The 13,368-nt window shown below is 40.8% G+C and overlaps 1 protein-coding gene across 11 annotated transcripts in view; it reads left to right on the top strand.

Annotated features, from left to right (window-relative positions):
• Nucleotides 1-13,368, top strand: part of MAPKAP1 (MAPK associated protein 1) — a 212,321-nt gene that overhangs the window by 49,326 nt on the left and 149,627 nt on the right. The window contains exon 1 of one of the 11 annotated variants that reach the window (XM_045196884.3): nucleotides 2,084-2,298. The exons of the other annotated variants lie outside the window; for them this stretch is intronic. The gene's annotated coding sequence lies outside the window, so the exon portion shown is untranslated. Of the gene's footprint in view, nucleotides 1-2,083; nucleotides 2,299-13,368 lie in introns of those variants that run through there. 11 annotated transcript variants of the gene reach the window in all.

The following is a 13,368-nucleotide window of genomic DNA, read 5'->3' as shown; positions in this document are numbered from 1 at the left end:
TGGATTAAGAAAAGCCATTGGTTACTTGTTTGTTAGTTTTTTTTTTCTTAATCACAGATTCAGAAAATTTTGAGTGGCAGTTAGTTGTAAAGCATAGTACAAGGCATTGGGGAAGGAGAAAAAAATGAGAAAAGTAGACCTTGGTCCAGAGGAACAACAGATAAAGATAATAATAGTATCTCCTGTTCACTGAGTACTTGCTATGTGCCAGGCAGCGTGCTAGAGATTTTAGGTATATCATCTCTAATTTACATAGCCACTGCAGGATGTAAATATTCTTAGTTCCACGTACGTATGGGGTATTTGAGAGATTCAGCAATTTGTCCAAGGTCACACCCTGCTATATGGTTGGGCCAGCTCTTAATCCGGTTTATCTGACTTTAGAATTTATACTATCTGATTAAGAAGAACCACACATATTAAAAGAAATATCAAAATGCATTCTATTTGCTTATCAAATATAATGTATGTTAGTAGGATATAAGAAGTTCCATTTTTTCCCAGCATTTAGCATAAGGAAAAAATAGTCTCAGCTTTTCCAGCTTGGTTCTGCAAGAGTACTTAATTCATGAGACTACACTTCTGTTCTTACTATGTCACTAGCTTTCCATGTGACTTTGAATGCTTCATCTCACTTTTCTGGGCTGAGTTAAACAGTAAAATGAAGATGATGACCAAGGTCAGACCCACCATTAGAATTAGATAATTTTACGATGGATGTGAGACATGTAGAGACCCTTAAGAATTTAGGTTCTTTATGAGAATATTGTAGGCAAGGCAAATGATTCATCAGACATTTGTTGAATGTTTACCTTGCTTCTGGTAGAGTAAGAGGTCCCCGAGGGGCACTGAGAAAAGGGGATAGCTGTGGCCTCAAGGAGCCAGCTCAGAGTGTCATGAGATAAACAGACCATGACCCAAGGACAGGAGCATTTGGAAATCCAGAGTGGAGTCAGGTCTAGACTAAAGTCTGGTGGAGGAGTTAATGGAGGCTTCATTAACCCTAATCTTGAAGGATGAGGAGGTTCTGGCTGGAATGTTTCTGATTTAGTTTCCAGTGACTGCCCATGCATGTGCCCATGTGGTGGCATTTGTTCCCCAGAAAGGAATAGTAGCCTCTCTACCCTCTTCACACCCCTTCAGGTGCCTGGGCGCCCCTCCTAGAAACGCAGAAATGCTGCTTCAGGTCTTATGTATTAGAAACTAGGGTACCTTATCTACTTATGTAAAATTCTCTCTCCTGGGAAGTTTGTGCTTGTCCTCTTCAAGAGCCAACTCAGATGTCACCTCCTTTGTAACATGTCTTTGATTCACCTGACAGTGGCTTCCTCCTCTATAACCATATTTTGCTCTGTATAATGTGCACTTTTTTGCCCAAAGTTTTGAGGGAAAAATAAGGATGTGCATTATACGTGGGTATAATGATTATATAGCATGGGTATAATAACGGGTATAATAATCCCGTGTATAAGGAGCAGCAAGATGTGGGTGCACGTTATACACGGCTAACTACAGTACTTCCCCAACACGTTGTTCATGCCATTGTAGAGTACAGATTTTTCTCTTTCTGTCTGTCTTTCTCCCATTGGGCTCAGTAAGTATACTGGGAAGGAAAGAAAGAGGGAGGGAGAAATCTACATCCTGGTGGGTTATATTTTAAGTAATTAAAATGACTCATGATAATAATAGTAACTAGCATATATTATTGAGAATGTACTAGGTTCTAGGCACAAGCTAAGTGCTTGGCATGCAAAGACTAATTCTGAGAAGAGCCCTTGAGGAGGTTCAATAATGTCCAGCTTGAGAGGTGAGGAGGCTGAGACGTGCAGAGGTTACCTTGCCTTAGGTCCTACAGCCAGGAAACGGGGAGTCAACATCCGCGCCCAGGCTCGCCAGCTCCAGGCAGTGTTCCTCATCGCCACGCTACGCTTGCATGATGTGTGAAGGGCTCCCAAAGGTCTTCCACTTGTTATCGTGAGGTTAATTTTCAGCCAGTTTCGAAGTGGCTTCGTGTTTTCCCTAAGGGATCGGCTGCAAAGGTAGTGATCATTCCTTTTGCCCTGAGGTTTTCATAAAGTCTTTTTTCCAGTGGAATATTTGTTGCTGAAGCCATTTAGGAGACAATGAGGTGCTCGGGGACAAAGTGCGGCTGTTCTGCCGACGACATGATGTTTTATGTGCTGCCGTGTTGAAGGGCGCAAGCCCTGTTTTCTCAGGCCCGTGTGATGGAGGGACTTGAGTGAGAGTAAGCGGACTGCTGTTTAATCTCGGAAAGATGGAGGTAATTTGTACAGACCAGTAAGTATTTAGACCTGACGAGGAGGAGGAATGTTGCTTGTAAAAAAGCAGAAAAATATTTAAGTGTGTTTTTTTTGCAAAACAAAGGGTCTTTCTGTAAAATTGGTAATGTCCAGATTATTTTCAAAGAAAGATGCTTTCCAACGTGAGATTTTTAAGCCATTTAAAAGTCTGATTTGACGGGTATACTTTTCTTCTTTTTCACCACTCTCGCAGCCTTGTTCCCAGGTCAGCCCGTGATTCCTTCTCGGTACCTGTCAGCTGCGGCACACCTCAGATTCACTAGTCACTCCCTTGTTCCAGAAGCTTCTCACATCCCATTTTTGTCACGGCACCAGCTTCGAGGCTGGTCTCCCTGCCACTTGTCTCCTCTCCCTGTACAGTGGTGGCCAGATTAAATACCTCCACTGTCCTCGAGGTAACAAAAGTAAATTCTTCCACCTGACAGCCCTTCAGCAGTGGTACCTTCCCCTCCCACCTACACACTTTCCATCGTAATTTTGACTGGTCAGGTCAGTTCAGGTTTAGTTACCCGTCTTCTGCTGCCCGGCTGTAGGTATGCTATAATACTTTAATTAACACATTGTTTTTCACTTAAGCTCTACGAGAGCCCCGAAAGATATTTTTATGCTTGTTGTCTAGATGAGGAAACCAAAAGGCAGGGAGGAATTTAAAAAACCCACAAAGGAACTGGCACGAAGGTACACAATAATTATTTGTTGAACAAGTGAGTAAATGAATGAATGAATGCCAGTAATCAAGAAAGCTTGTGTTGTACTTGAACCTGAGTCAGTCTGATTTCAGATCTTTTGTCACCTTGCCTCCCAATTTCCTGACAGTTCTGTTCCCTGACCACAAACAACTTTTTAACACATTTGCTCTGGTCGTTTCTTCATCCTGGACTGTATTTAGCCCATTGCCTCATATTTTTTGGAACACAGGGCAAAACTCGATCTGGTTAGCACTTTGACACTTGAACTGCTTTTTATCTGTTCATTCCTTCTGCACTTTTGTATCATTTATGTTATACTTAATTAGATACTGGTTTGTGGCACTTCTAATCGTGTGTGTGTGTGTGTGTGTTCTCAGACTTGAGCAAGGGACTGGGTGTGGGGAATTAGGTGTGAGACGTAAGTGCAGTATGTGGTTTAGGATGCTCTCCACGGGGATGACAGCCACTGGCAGTGGTAAGTTGACTGACGACTCCCGTGTCTGGCATGTCTAGTTATCTGGCCGTTATTACAGTTGAGGAGTTGTTAGGTGTGGGCAGTTTTGAATTATCCGCTTTAATTTACCTTTATTATGTCTTTCATCCATATGTATTATCATTTTTCCTGTGTGCTTTTTTCCCCTTAGTGTTGTTTGGTTTCGTTTTTTCTTCTATGATTTTATTTTGTTCTCATCTGTACATCTGTCACGATAACTTTTGTTTGTCCTAGGCGTGACACCTGTCATTGGAGCGGTGTTTCCTGCCTTTTCTTGGCTCAGAGTCATGTTCATCTTAGAGCCGGCCCCCTTTTTTCTGTTGTTCAGAAGCAGTTCCCCAGAGCTCCTTTCCACATAGACCAGTGGAGGAGGGAGACTGGGAGTAGGAAATGTGGCCTCTGCCCTGGAGCTGTTTGTGCTTTAGGGGACAGCACCTTGGAGCAGCAGCTGTCCCCACCACACCAGCCGTGGTGCTTGGAAGTCATACGTGTGCCGGACCGAACTGAGCTACTCTGGGTGGGCCACATTTAAGCAGACACAGATATACCCCCTAGTAATTTTTATTTTGTTTGTTTAGTGAAAACTTACCAAGCCCCTATTTGCTAGGGCTGCAGTGTGAATAAACTACTCTCCCTGTTTTGAAAGAACTTGCAGGCTAGTATTCACTCAAACCACAATAAAGAAGCATTAAGGAAATTCTAAATTAAAGACAACTTGAAAATAAGAATTTCATGTTACCTCTTTTTGAGCAGTTGATGCTCAATCATCTTACATCATTTAGCATAATTTAGTATTAGTGTGTGTGATTTTGCATTCTGCTTTTTCACCTACCTTTGTAATCATTGAATTTTTCATTTTGTATTGTATAATGCAAGTACATATTTCTTTTCTGTGACTAGCTTACATTCCTTAAAGCAGATGTTCCACAGTTAACATGCCTCTGCCTTAGAGCCTGCTTCATGAACATTCTGGTGGAGAAGTCGAAGGCAGGGAGTGTTTTATCGAAAGGCAGACAGTGATCTCGCTGAAGATGCAGTGGTAGGAGTGAGTTCAGCGTGAACGTATACGGTGGAAGATAGTTGTCTGATTTCTTTTAACTGAACAGTAGCCCGGGAACACATAAAAACATAGACTAGAGTAAGAGGGGAACCCACTGGTAGTTCATATCTAGGAGTTTTAATTTAATTTGTGATGTACCGGGAAACTTCTCTAATCTTCTAAGAAGAGGCTGTGCCACTAATAATGTTGGAGGTAACTGGGGCTGTTCTAAGCATCTGTCTAAATATTTAAGAACGTCTGATAAATCTCATGGTAGAATTAGCAGGACTCAGTTTCCACCTGGCCCTGTGGAAACAGTAGGCTTCACGGTGAGAAGGTTGGAACTGCAGGAGAACAGTGTGCCTTGGTTTGATGGAAAAAGAATAAGGATTAATGCTAAAGGGAATGAATCCAGCATTAGATTGGTTAGCTCTACCTGGGGACTAAGTAGAGAGGGGATGACTTTTCCATCCCATAGCTTGTGATGGAGAAAAGCAGATGACCAACAGTCAAAAGATGTGTTTTCCTGCCCCAAAGTTCTGTCCTTTTCATGCTTGTAAATCCTTCTGATGAACACTTTGGGTTTGTTTCCTTGTGTGGAAAAAAATGGGGATAATAATACCTACTGAATGTGGTTATTTTGAAGGTCAAATGGAGAATAGAAAACCTGTGAAAGTTTTCTTAGAGGCTGCTGACTGTTACTCTCATAACGAGTTATTATATTGAGCATCATGTTTTGAGAGTTTGACTTTCTGTCTGCCCTGTAACCCTTCATCAAGCATTACCAGAATTATATTCCAAGGAGAAACTTAAACCATGCCTAACTTCACAAGTACTCAGTTTGCCCAAAGGAAATGGGCTCTTGAAGCTAGTTAGAAAGGAAGTGAAAACATAATTGTTTCAGTGGGATTTTTTCCCTCTTCTCCACCTATTGAAAAGTGTATTCATGTGTTTTATAAGGCTCCCCTACAAGTCTGATTTGATGACAACAATTGCCATTATTGCTAAATTTATTACACTTTCACCTCTTTTCCCTGAGTGACTCATTATTGAGTCCTGGAAATGCAACTGTGTTTTTGTTTAGGAGGAGGTGGTGGTGAGGGAGAAGTTGGGATTGACTTTTAAATAAGAGAACTTTGTATTATATTTCTCTGTCTGGAGGCAATAAATCTGTTTCAGCAGATTAAATACAGACTTCTTTATAAAGCCCTGTTTTCTCAAACCTTTTATCAGCAGCACTTGGCAGTAATCACACCTACGGAAACTTGTAATTTTCCTCAAGGAGGTGACACTGACAGAATTAAAAATGAAGGAGCCCCCCTGAAAAGCAAGTTCATTACAAATTAACAGTGGTCTTAGCAAAGCAGTGGGCTAAGGCGTGTCAAATAGCAATATGGATAAAGAAACCCAGCATTTTAAACTGTCAGAGCTGGGAGCAGGGCTAGCCTGAGAACAAATTAATCACATATTGTCAAGGCAAAGTTGCATCAAATTAACACATCGGATTCCAGCATATTAATGTTAGAATGCTTTCACCTGATTATTACTGCAAACCATTGCCACTCTTTGAATGCAAAGATATAATTAAATTGCTAAATAGAAAGTGCATATAATATCTCCCCATGCATTTAGGATGCATGAGCTGAAAAGTGCACATCCTAGGAACTGACAGGTTCTATTTGTAGGGGGAAACTTTACTTTTTCCCCCTTTTATTTACTTGGGAGTACTAGAGTATGAAATTAGAAAAGTTAGTTATGTTATTCATATCCTACATGAGTTAGATGAAATACAGGTTTAATTTAACTGATTTGCTACATTGGCTATGAGTGCATAATTACCTCTGTGTTTTTCTGGAAGAGAAATGGGAAAATGTTGCACAATGGGCCTTTGCAACAAAATTTCTCATTACACATAATCCTAGTGGTGGATTTGTCATCAGAAGTTGCATTGGAGAAACTAGACTGTCTATTATGACAACTGTCTTTTATATAGGGGTTACTTTCTGGCTCTGCTCAATCTAGTATGTGTGTGTTATGATATTCAAAATGAAAATTCTGGCAGAAGCCCAGCTGTGGTTGACCTTCCTGTTCAAGAACACAGCCCAGCGGGAAGAACTTGCTTTTTCTTAGCCCTGCTTATTTATGCCAGGTGAGACTTGGGCCAAGCCTTCTGGCTTGCTGTCTCTGTTACTCACACTTCAGCATGACTACTTTCCCTCTGTCCCCTACCAGGTTCTGTTGGTCCTCTGCATTAAAGCCTGAAAACTTAACCTTCTTTCACGAAGCCTCCATTAGTAAGCCAGGCATTCACAGCCTCCTCTCTTCAGCTTTGGGATAGAGCAGTCTTGATTACAGAGCTCACTCAGCAGTAGTTGAAGGATTTGTAAGCCTGAAAAAGTGGAGTAGTGATCACCAGGAATCAGCAGGTGTTCCCTCAGAACCAGGTAGGGTGAGGGATCGAACCTGCAACCTAGGTAAGTGCTCTCATTCGGAATTGAACCTGCAACCTTTCGGTGTACAGGACAGCATTCCAACCAACGGAGCCACCCAGCCAGGGCTTGTGCAATATTTTTATAGGCAAGCTAGAAAAGTGTTGGCTGGTGATGTTGTGGTCAGGTGGACTCGCACCTGGCTGAGTGACTAAGCAGAGTGGTGATTAATGGATTCACGTCAGACCGGAGAGCTATCTGTTGTGGCAAGCTGCAGGGCTGTGTGTCTTCATTGCTATCAGGGACCCGAATGAGAACATTGATGATAGCTGATCACATTTGTGGAAGGCAGAAACTAGGAAGAATGGCAGGCATGTACAGTGACAAAGTCAGGGACCAAAGTGGTCCTGACAGGACAAAATGATACTTGCACTTAGGTCATAAAATCAATCGTTTATGTATGAGGATGGTGTGAAGAACGGGAAGGGGAAGATAAGGTTTAACCAATAAGTACATAAATGAACAGGTTGGGGTCATGGTTGGTTGTAAGCTCGGTGTGATTCAGTAGAGCCAGATGGTTGAAAGAAACCATTCATTCATTCATTTCTCAAATATATTTTGAGTGCCTAAATGTGCCAAGAACTTGGCTAAATACAATGATTAATGAGATGCAATGATTAATGAGATAGACATAGTCCCTAATCTCATGGAATGTGTGCTACTGTAGGAGACGGAGACAGTCACAATGCAGGGTAATAAATGCCAGGAGAAGGAATGTTCAGTCACTGAGTTCCTTAGAGAAGGGCACCCGGCCTGGACTTGGGATGGGAAGGTGTTGGGGCGGACCCTTTACATGAGCCCTGAGCCACACATTCGAAGATGGGAGGGTACCGGGAAGAGGCTTCCAGCCAGGGGAGCTGCTGGTGTAAAATTCTGAGGGCGAGAGAGATTCTGGTGAATTGGGGGGAATGAAAGTTGGTTGAGTGTGTCTGGAGCATGGAGGATGAGTGTGGAAGAGGCAAGAGATAAGGCTTTGTGGAAAAGGCTTTGACCTGCTTCTGACAGTCATATTTTGAGCAAGGAATTGACATCCTTAGGTCTGAATAAATCATTATGCCTCCAGTTAGTGAAAGTAGGGAGTTAGTATGAGTTCCTGTAAGAAAGGCATTGGCAACTATAAACAGCCCTTGTTCAGACAAAGGCCACCAGAAGGCCGTAGGGACAGGGAACTAGGGCAATATGAGTTGGGATTTACAGAGTCCATCTGGAGAAGTACGGCCAGGACAATGTGAGCATTGCCTGAGAATAATAGGAAGTTTCTCGGGTGGAAGAGGGCTCTGCATGGCTCTGCTAGGCTGGGCACAGCAAAGCGAGGGTTATTCATCTTTCTGTGGCTAAGTGTTCAGGGGTGGCTATTTGTGGGAGACAGTGCATTAAAACAGAGAGCCCCAACTCCCTAGACATGCACTGAAATCCCAGGGCTGCTGCAGTGCCTCGGGTGAAAAAGGATTTCCTCTTTGTGAGCCTTAGCAGCCTCATCTGTAAAATAATTAAACCACCTAGTTTTTGGAAGACCAGAGATAGTATGTTACAAAGCACCTGGCACAGGCAGCTGCACGGTAGGGATTTAGTCAGTTACTGTAGAGTCAGGGTTCCTGGCCCCTTGACTGTCAGAGTTTGCGAGAGTGTCAATGTCATCGCTCCTGGCATTGACTCTTCCAGTTCGGCTTTGTAGGGGGTCTGATCTGAGGCTTCATTGGACTCCAGGGTTTCTGCCTCCTGCCTCAGCATTCCTCTGTCCTGCAGCCCCACAGAGTCAGTTCCTGAGCTAGAGCCTGCAAACTGAGTTTGATATTCATGTCTCTTGAATATGTTTATGAGTTAAGTGTGTTGCAGAAGCCATGTTTGTTGTACTATAAAGACATCTAAAAATGACTTTTGTATTATCCACGGCCCTGCCTGCCTCTGCTAGTGTAGATAAGAGAGCTGCCCCTGCATCTTTAAGTGCACAGGGCGTTAGTGCTGACAGTGTGCACGTCGTTGTGCAGCAGCTGTCTGGAACTTTTTTGTCTTCCAGAACTAAACCTCCATATCAGTTGGACAACACGCCTTCTTCCTCCCTCCCCCTCAGTCCTTGGCAACTACCATTCTACTTTCCATTTCTAAGAGATACCTCATAAAAATAGAATGAATCATTTTTCTTTTTTGTGACTGGTATATTTCACTTAGCATAATGTCCTCAAGATTCATCCATGATGTAGCATATGACGGGATTTTCTTCTTTCTTAAAGGCAGAATAATATTTCATTTTATGGGTGTATCATACTGTCTTTATCCATTCATCTGCTGGTTAACATTTAGGTTGTTTCAACCTCTTGGCTATTGTGAACAATGCTGTAATGAGCATAGGTATGCAAATATCAAGATCCTGTTTTCAGTTCTTTGAGGTATATGCCCAGAAATAGGATTGCTGGATCATATAATCCTATATTTAATTTTTTGAGGAGCATCTGTACAATTTTCCACAGCAGCTATACCATTTGACATTTCTACCAACAGCACACAAAGGTTCCGATTTCTCCACATCCTCACCAATGCTTATTTTCTGTTATTGTATTTATTTACTTACTTATTCATTTATTTAATGTGCCCTTATAACAGATGTGAGGTTATGTACCTCATTGTTGTTTTGATTTACATTTCCCTAATGATTAGTGATGCTTAGTTTCTTTTCATATGCCTGTTGGCCATTTGTATGTCTTTGAAGAAATGTCCTTTGCCCATTTTTTAATTGGACTGTTTGGTTTTTAAGCTCAATATAATGCCATTTGTTTATTTTCCCTTTCTTTTGCCTGTGTTTTTGGTGTCATGTTTAAGAAATCACTGCCCAGTCCAATGTCATGAAGCTTCCCCCCTATTTTTTTTCTTTAGGGGGTTTTACAGTTCCAGATCTTACATTTCAGTCTTTAATCCATTTTGAGTTATTTTTTGCAAGCAATATAAGGTAAGGGTACAGTTTTAATTTTCACATGTGGATATCCAGTGTTCCCAATTTTCACATGTGGATATCCAGTGCACCATTTGTTGAAGAGACACATTCTTGTTGTAAGTGACTTAGTGGAAAGATAATGGTTAGAGTTTCATCCGTCAAATGTATGTGATGTTTCTTGATAATACACACACACACACACACAATATTTAAAATACCCTTTTTCTTCATATGGTTGGTAATCATTTCACAATATATACATATATCAAATCATTATTCTAGACACCTTAAACTAATATAATATGTCAATTATATCTCAATAAAGCAGGAAAAAAAATACCATTTCCACCACCGTATCACCTACATCCCATATTCTCTCAAATGCCATGGGTCCTGTTCTTTGCACATTCTGTTTTCTCTGCCTGGAATGTCTTCCTTTGTCAGTGAACTCCAATTTGTCTTTTCAGATTCAGCCCATATATGGCCTCTGCCGATTCCCGCAAGTTGACTCCCACAAGTTGTACTTACACACGCCGTTGTAATTTCATGCCCTCTGCTGCCATGAGATGTAAGGTCTGTGTGGACAGGGACAACATCTTGTTTGTCTTTAATAACCCCAGCAAATAGCACAGATCCTAGCACCCAGGAGTCACTTAGTAAAATTAAATGAATGAACAGACCTTTTTTGCCATAGAAACTATAAAATGGAGAAGGGTGGATGCCCAAGTTTTATATAGCAGTCTCTGAGCTTCTCTGACTCCAGTGGTCTATGAAAATGGCATAGGGAATTCTTACCCAAGTCCTGCCATACCTTCAATCCCACAAATCCCACAGGATCTAACATTAACTCGGACAAAATCTTGACTCCTTTTTGACTGGGGAGTCGGGGACCATAAGGAATGTTGAGATCAAGAGTCAGGTGAAATACAGTGTGTTGGCTGATCTTATCAGAGTTCCTGGTTCTAGCAGCTTGCCCCTCATTGCAGGCTCATCATTCCCATCCACCCCCCTTTGGCCTGTTTTCATTTCTAAAATTGGGAAGACTGGGCAAAGTCATCAGTGTTCATGTTTCAGTATGTCTGTGTTTGAAGGGGGAATGAATGTGTTTTTGAAAAACATTTGATATTCTCATACTATGTAGGGAAATGAATAATTTTTATATAATACAAAAAAGCAAAGCCTCATGAAAATTTGACTGTTGGGTATATGCAAAAGATAAAATAAATTTTACTGGCTGAAGTGAGGTACACATCACCTTTGGGGGAGTGTGAGATTTTCATAGTCATCAGGGGTCACGGGTTAAAGATGGTCATGAAACACCACATTAGTTTCTGTTCCTCTTTTAATTTGCTGTGATTCAGTGATGATGAAAGTTTCATAGAAGCCTTCAGTGGGATGAGCCCCACTTCTGCTGTGTGTGTGAGTTACACGTAGTTTTGTTTGGTTGTTTATATTTCTCAACTCATCCTAACTCTACCACTTACTGGCTCTGTGACCATTAGCAAATCACTTTATTTCTCTAAGCCTTAATTTTTCATCAAAAAGGAATACAACGCCTTTGTAAGATTGTAATAAGAATTAGGTGATTAAAAAGTTTTACTGGCTGGCACATCATAAATGTTCTATTCATGTTAGTTATTATTGTTAGGGATTTGGAGGTGAACACTAAGCACACTTCTCCCTGACCTGACATTTAAACTTTAAGTGTTAGATGTAGAAATGAGAAAGTGGAATTAAAAATATTCATTTCATCATTGGCAATTCTGGTTAGTATCTGCGTCTCTAGCTAGAACCTTGATACTTCCTCCACTGAGTTTAGATCAACACTACCCATTAAAACTTTGTATGATGATGGAAATGATTTTATCTGTACTGTTCAATATGGTAGCCACTAACCACTTATGACTGTTGAGTAATTGAAAGGACTGGTGTAACTATGGAACTGATTTTAAAATTTATTTGTTAACTTTAAATAGTGTGATTATGGAACAGAATTATAAAATTCAAGTTAATTTAAATTTAGATACTCACATGTGGCTAGTGGCTAGCATGTTGGGTAGTGCAGGTCTGCACATTGGGGTGACTCACCCAAGGAGGGATTAGATCTGCAAAGGAGGCAGACTCATCAGAACAGCTGCCTCATACCATGGCCATACCAGTAACGGGGTCAGAGAGAGGCGGGCCCTCACACCTGATTTGTAAAAGGCTGGCCAGGTCCCTGACCCCAAAAGTTTGAACATAGTAGGAGTTGCTGAGCAGACACCTCTGAGAGATTTTGGAACAGGTGACACCATGCCAGGTAACTTCTTTTCCTGGGACAAAGAGAAGGGGCTACTCTCCCAGTATTTCTAAAAGGGCAGAAAGATGTATTTTGTGGCTAAACCTAGGAAGCTTGGGAATAGAGGGAATAGTTCCCCGTACAATTATAACGACTAAATGTTGTGCAAAGCCTTTGTTAATAATAAATTTAAAAGTTTTAATGCTTTAATGTTAATGACTTGTTTATATTTTGCTTCATATTCTACACTTTAAATGTGATCTGGTTTTATTCCTGTGTACTTGTGAATGTTTTACTGTGGAACTGGATGATCCAAGTATAGCTTATCTTTTAGACAGAATGCAGACATATACTTAAAGCTACAATTAAAATGTTTTGTGAGCCTCTGCCCTGAATTCAGTCTTCTTTCATTTGCATTGAACATGACTTTTGGAAAGCTTATGAAAAGTCAGCTGCTGCTTTGTCGTTTTTGCTTCATTTTTTTTTTTCATCAGAATTAAATATTAAAGGGTGTCCTAGGTTGTATAGCTTGTTTTTAGAAAGGGGAAAGTTGATGTTTCTTTTGAAACTTTCCCAGAGGAGCATCTTGCTTATTGCTTAGCAACATGTGCAGTCACGGTGCAGTTCCACGGTGTGAACCATCCTGCTGTCCGTGAGTAACCGAATCAAATCGAGTCAGATTACATTTAGGAGTTTGTCTTAAGTCACCACCACATGTATAGCGCCCCTCATTTTATTAAAATTAACAGTGGTTACACTTCTAACTTTTCAGTTGATATCCTTTCTTATCAGGTATATTCAGGTAATTAAATATTGGCCTCAAAGACCCATGTGTATTATGGGATTATCTTAATGACCATGTGATTTATATAGTGAGGATATAGCATATTTAAAACAGCCTTCATTTAATTAGAAGGGGCTGTTTAATCTACATTTGCAAAAATTTCGATTAAAACATCTTTGTTAAACTTCTTGTTTGATTTTATTGTAATTTATGTGGTTCAATTTATTGAAACATCTTTGAAAATATTTACTGCCTTGCAATGGTAAGGCATTGATTAAGCATTTACTGTGTATTAGGCATTGTGCTAAGTATTTTAGATATATTTTCTCATTTAATCCTCACAACA

The sequence above is a fragment of the Desmodus rotundus genome, chromosome 1 (genome assembly GCF_022682495.2).
Source record: "Desmodus rotundus isolate HL8 chromosome 1, HLdesRot8A.1, whole genome shotgun sequence".
NCBI classification, from domain to species: Eukaryota; Metazoa; Chordata; class Mammalia; order Chiroptera; family Phyllostomidae; genus Desmodus; species Desmodus rotundus.
The sequence above is the reverse complement of the archived record's forward strand: the minus strand, read 5'-3'. Positions and strand labels throughout refer to the sequence as shown.